Below are 6,000 nucleotides of genomic sequence, written 5' to 3'. Positions count from 1 at the left end.
AGAATTTTACCCAGCCTGTGTGGCTTATGTAGCCTGTGGTTGATGAGCCACAGCTGGTGCCAATCAGCCTGGGAGGAGTAGGTTCAGGTGTTTCTTGTCTATTTCCAGGATGGCGCTGATGATTCTGGGTCCCACTTATGTCAGCTAAGAACAGGGGCTACAACTGAGGCTACAATTTGCACAGGCTTACTAAAATTGGAAAATAGAAGAAAAAAGTCTTGATTTCTGCTGCAACATTCGGAAAGTAGGGTCAGAATTTGGCATCAACAACATGAAAGCATGCATCTATCCTGCCTTGTATCAACGTTTCAGGCTGGTAGTGGTGCTTTAATGGTGTGGGGAATATATTCAGGCATACTTTGGGCTCATGGAGTACCGGTGGAATTCCAGGAGTTTTCGGGGAGACAGAACAATACAGGAGATGGCTGGAAAAAATGGGAGTGTTGGCAGGTATGCTGTACCTAAGCCATGGATTCTCAGTCTTTTTTTATATATAATAATATATTATTAATATAATTTATATATAATATATATTATTTACAACAGGGAGAGGTGAAAAGATTGCTAAACCTGTCACATTGAACTAGACATATAGAATCCCTGCTGAAAAGTCCAGCTTAAACCAGACTAGGCTGGTTGGCTGGTTTTAGCTGGTTGACCAGCCTGGTTTTAGAGGGTTTTTGGCCATTTCCAGGCTGGTTTCCGGACATTTCTAGCCTGGTCTTAGCTGGTCAGGCTGGAAAATGACCAGCTAAATCCAGCTAAACCCAGCTTGACCAGCCTGTTTTAAGCTGGACATAGCTGGTTTTGGCTGGGCTCCCAGTCTGGCAAGGCTGGTCAAGCTGGTTTTAGCTGGTCATCTCCCAGCCTGACCAGGCTGGAAACGGCTGGAAACCAGCCGGGAAATGGCCAAAACCCCTCTAAAACCAGCCTGGCTGACCAGCTAAAACCAGCCAACCAGCCTAGGCTGGTTTAAGCTGTTTTTTAGGGATATTGCAGAGAAATGTAAAATACAGTAAATACACTAAATACAAAACTGTTTAAACACATGGATCTTATCACATGAACCTCATGTTTGGTGTAGCGAGTGTTGTAAAACACTTGCAGGACATTAATTTGGATGTGAGTACAACAAAGTATTCACATAAAAATAAACAGAGCACACATAGTTTGTAAATCATCAACCGACTTAAAATACCCATCAGACACAATTATTTATTTATTTATTTTTTTTAATAGATGGTGGAATGTTCTTCTCAGCTGGACCAGTGATCAGTGCGAAAACGGAGTAGATGAGAAATGTAGGGAAGAAGAGACCGTTGATAATAAGGTGAGGGTGCCCTCTGCTGGTCAGATGATTGAATCACGGAGTTTGTCTCTGTGATGCTAACACACATGCCATCCTATTTTTAAATTACAATAACTTGCCTGTATATAAAACTTTTGAATAAATCATACTAGAACATTCAAATATGCTTTTGTGGGTTTTAAGCGAAATCTAAAGACACTTTTCTAAAACCTAAAATATTAATAAGGAAAAAAGAAAAATCACTTTTCGAGATTCCTAAACCCCAGGGCAGATGATGCATTTACAACATCACAAACATGAGGTAAATGTTTAGGCAGAACAATTAAATACAGCACATGTTGAGATTGAATGGAAATGGATGAACAGATGGAAAGGAAATGGAAAGCAAAGTATTCCCTGGCTTTTAGTTTTCAGTAGTTGCTGTAGAGCAGGGATGTCTAAACTCGGTCCTGGAGGGCTGGTGTCCTGCTGAGTTTAGTTGCAACTTGCTTCAACACACCTGCCAGGAAGTTTCTAGTAGATCTAATAAAAGTTTGATTAGCTGGTTCAGGTGTGTTTAATTAGGGTTGGAGCTAAACTCTCCAGGACACCAGTCCTCCAGGACCAAGTGTGGACACCCCTGCTGGAGATTGTCAAAATGAGATGTGTGTCAAAATGATGACAAAAACACAAACAGTGAGAATATGTTTTATTTATAGTAATATAATTATTTTAAATGTTTTGGCAAATGTCACTCCTTATAAACCATAACCATAAGATTTAGCAATAAACAAGTTTTTCTTTCAATTCTGCACTTGGAGTTTTATGCTCTTGTTGTTTCTTCCCTGCTTAGCATATCAGTAAGTGTTGGCAGTGAAGCAAGGTGGCCATAACACTTCTTTCCCTCTGGCTAAGTTTCCTTGTTTAACTAGGGTAATGTTATATGTTGACAATATTTCGCACATTATCAACAATAAGCATGGGTAACATTAAATAACTTAACTCTTATTAAGTCAAACACAGCGACAATAAAACTTAACATCATCTTCACACAGGTGCTATAAAGTATTCACTGCTCTATACTCCCTGAGCATGAAACATCTGATAAAGCAGACTTCACTGACAATCACTCATTTGATTTAATTCTGTTTGATTCTGTATTCAGATTTTGGTTTTAATAATCAAAAGCAGTTAAAACTGTCAACGCAGTAAATAAATCAGCAAACTGTCATCACAAAAACATTGCTAGAATGAAATGCTTTGTTTTTAGTGAGGACTTGAAACATGCTTTTATCACCAGCAGGCTGGATTACTGTAATGGACTCCTAAAATGTAATCACCTTCCCAAAAAGACAGACTGTTGCAGATTATCCAGGATTCTGAACAGAACCAGAAAATCAGAGCAGATCACACCTGTCCTCAGATCTGACTCCCAGTTACATTCAGAATAGAATTTAAAGTATTATTGCTTGTTAATAAACCCCTAAATGGCCTAGGACCTCAATATATTACAGATATGCTCACTGAACACAAACCTAACAGATCACTCAGATCAATAGGATCGAGTAAATTAGATATTCCAAGAGTTCAGTCAAAGTAGAGTGATTCCACTTTCAGCTACTACTGCTGGAATCAGCTTTCAGAAATGATCAGATGTGCTCCAACTGTAGGCACATTAAACCCAAGACTTAAGGCACCTATTTAGCTGTGCTTTTTCTAAATGTGTACAGTTTCAACAGATGCCACTATTTGTGTCTATCATTTAATTTCTTTTTTTGTCTTATTTCTTAGACCTATTGTATTTGATCACTCTTTTAATCTTCTTGTTTGTGTAAAGCATTTTGAATTACCATTGTATGAAAAGTGCTATATAAATAAAGTTGCTTTGACTTTAAATGCGCTTCAAATTTTTATTTACAGAATGGCTATGACAGGCTCACGCAGATCATGAAATGCACTTAAGATGATGAAATTTAATTTACTTTCAAATTTGAAATACATATAAGCCTAAAAACATAACAACTCATTTTAATGAGCATAATAAAAACACATACACTCAACAAATGTTTTTTTTGCAACTTATTATTGCTTTAACTTTTTCATGAACTGACCTCAACAATATAAAATGTATTATTATGTACAAAATAGGCCTATTCATCTCAAATAATGTGCACATATTTTTCTAAATCTGTCTTTAGTGAGCACTTCTCCTTTGCCAAAAGAATCCATTCATCAGGTGTGGAATATCAAGATGCTGAATAGCATGATTATTGCACAAGTGTGCCTTAGGCTGGCCACAATAAAGCAACAGTATCTGGATGCGGCCTTTATGATGAAAGCTGAGATTGCATCACTTAGCAATGCAGTGTCAGACATAATGCACTCAAATGGAGCGAGTGGCGTCACTGTGATAGGTAGGGTTAGGGGTGGGGTTAGGTGAGCCCATTAAAAACCACTGGATGCAGCCCAGATTGCACTGCATCAGGTCTGCATCCAGACCTCTCTCCAATAAAGGGCCACTCTAAAATGTGCAGTTTTGATGTATTGGGGCTCCAGTGGTGGAGGTCAGAAAACCAGTCAGGTCGGCACCAGTGATTTAATGGTTAGTGCGTCGACACATGCACTTCGATGCTCACGGCGACCCGAGTTCAATTCTCCCTCGCGGTCCTATGCCGATCCTTCCCTTCTCTCTGCTCCCCATGCTTTCCTATCAATTCTCTCTACTGTCCTATCGAATGAAGGTGAAAACCCCCTAAAAATAAATTTATAACAAAAAAAAAAAAAGAAAACTAGTCAGCATTTGGTGGGACCACTGTTTGCCTTATGCAGTGTAAACATCTCCTTTGCAGAGCCTGCTGAATGTTGGTCCAACTTTCATCAACGGCTGTACGAAGTTTGCTTGATATAGGCATGCTGTCCTATAGGCTGATCCAGAGCATCCAAAACATGCTCAATGGGTGACATTTGCAGTGAGCAGGCCATGCAAGAACTGTGATGTTTTAAGCCTCCAGAAAATTCAATATCATGCTGCAACACGAGGTGATTTTTCATGGATGAATGGCACATCAATGGGCCTCTCAGTAGCTCTGTGCATTCAAAATGTCATCAATAACACAGAGCTGTGTTCATTGTCCAAAACAAAACCTACCCATACTATAACCTCACCACCAACACGGGACACTTTATTCACTTCCCTTCAACTTTGACACCAGAAAATTGCTTAACCACACAACATATGCTGTCTGGTATCTAGTGAAAACTGAGATTCCACTGTGAAGAGAGTACCTCTCCAAAGTGTCAGACGTCATCAACAGTAGCATTTGCCCTCTCAAGTAAGTTATATGACAACAGACTGCAGTCACTTCGAGATGAGTATAACAAGCATGCAGATAAGCTTTACTGAGACAGTTTCTGACAGTTTGTGCAGAAATTCTTTGCTTATGCAAACCGATTGTTGTAACAGCTGTCTTCAGGTGGCTGGTCTCAGATGATCTTGGAGGTGAAGGTGCAATAATCTGCAACAACAGCTCTTGTACAGCCTCCTCACCCTTCTGTATTACCCCATCCACATAGAGTGACAGCTGATCAATAAACACACTACAGTTTTACAAATATTCAAATGTTGGGCAAAATAAGTACTAATGAGGCTTTTTTAGGCAAGTAAGCTACTAAGCAGTTCATTTATAAGGATAGTGCCTATTTTAAATATTTATTGTTAGATGAAGCCAGGAAACCATGATAACATTTAACATCTTTTCTTGTGCACAGCAGACAGTTCACATAACTTTACATGATGGATTTTTATTTCTGCCATATCGCTGTTGTACATGCGCAATAGCGGGCTTAGGAACAGAGAATTTAAAGTGACAGAACACATATTCTACATCCTCCTTCTTTAACTTTGACAGTTTCTTCTTAACAAAAGATTATTGCATAGCAAACTAATCCAAAATTTCAGTTTTTTGAGAAATGTCTCTAAAAGGTAAACTGAGCTTAGAGATAAGCTATAAGACTTTTAACAGCTCAGATTTTAAGCATTAATTAAACAACTTCTATACATTTAGTATTGTTACTCAGTGATTGAGTGTTTTCTCCCTCTCATCTCAGTCCTTGTATTTTGGGTTTGGTTTGCAAAGACGACCAACTCTTACATACAATACATTTATAATTTCTTAGATAGAGCTCATCGGCATCCATCAGCCTGTCATACTGAGCAGAGCAAAGACAGTTGACGTTCCGCCACAAGATGGCGACAGAGACTGCATAATAAGCCCTTAGAAGAGAAAAACTCAGCATAATTTCAAACTACAGCTGATCAAATCATTATATGGTAAAACAAGCAAGTGACTTTCTATGTCGATCTCTCTCTTTTGTATGTTGTAGTGCTGTATTTATACTATAGTCTGGTAGTGTTTCTGGTGTGTTTCTTGTAGTGTTTGCTTTACTTTGGCCTTTTGGGGGTTAATTATTTTGATATTCCGACTGCAACAGAAAAATACTGGGAATGTCTCATGCCGTTCAGCCTCAATCTTAAAATGTGAGCAAAATCAACTGTTTTATTATAACTTTAGACATTATGCTATAGAATCATTCAAATACTAGGTCTACTGTTCTGATGTCAGCTGTAGATGTGTAGATGTAAAGGAATGGCAGAAGAAAGTAGTTCATCTTACAAAATAATTTTTAGACTCTCCTTGTTTGATTTTCACTTT

The sequence above is a fragment of the Danio rerio genome, chromosome 12 (assembly GCF_049306965.1).
Source record: "Danio rerio strain Tuebingen ecotype United States chromosome 12, GRCz12tu, whole genome shotgun sequence".
Lineage (NCBI taxonomy): Eukaryota > Metazoa > Chordata > Actinopteri > Cypriniformes > Danionidae > Danio > Danio rerio.
Note: the sequence above shows the minus strand (reverse complement) of the source record.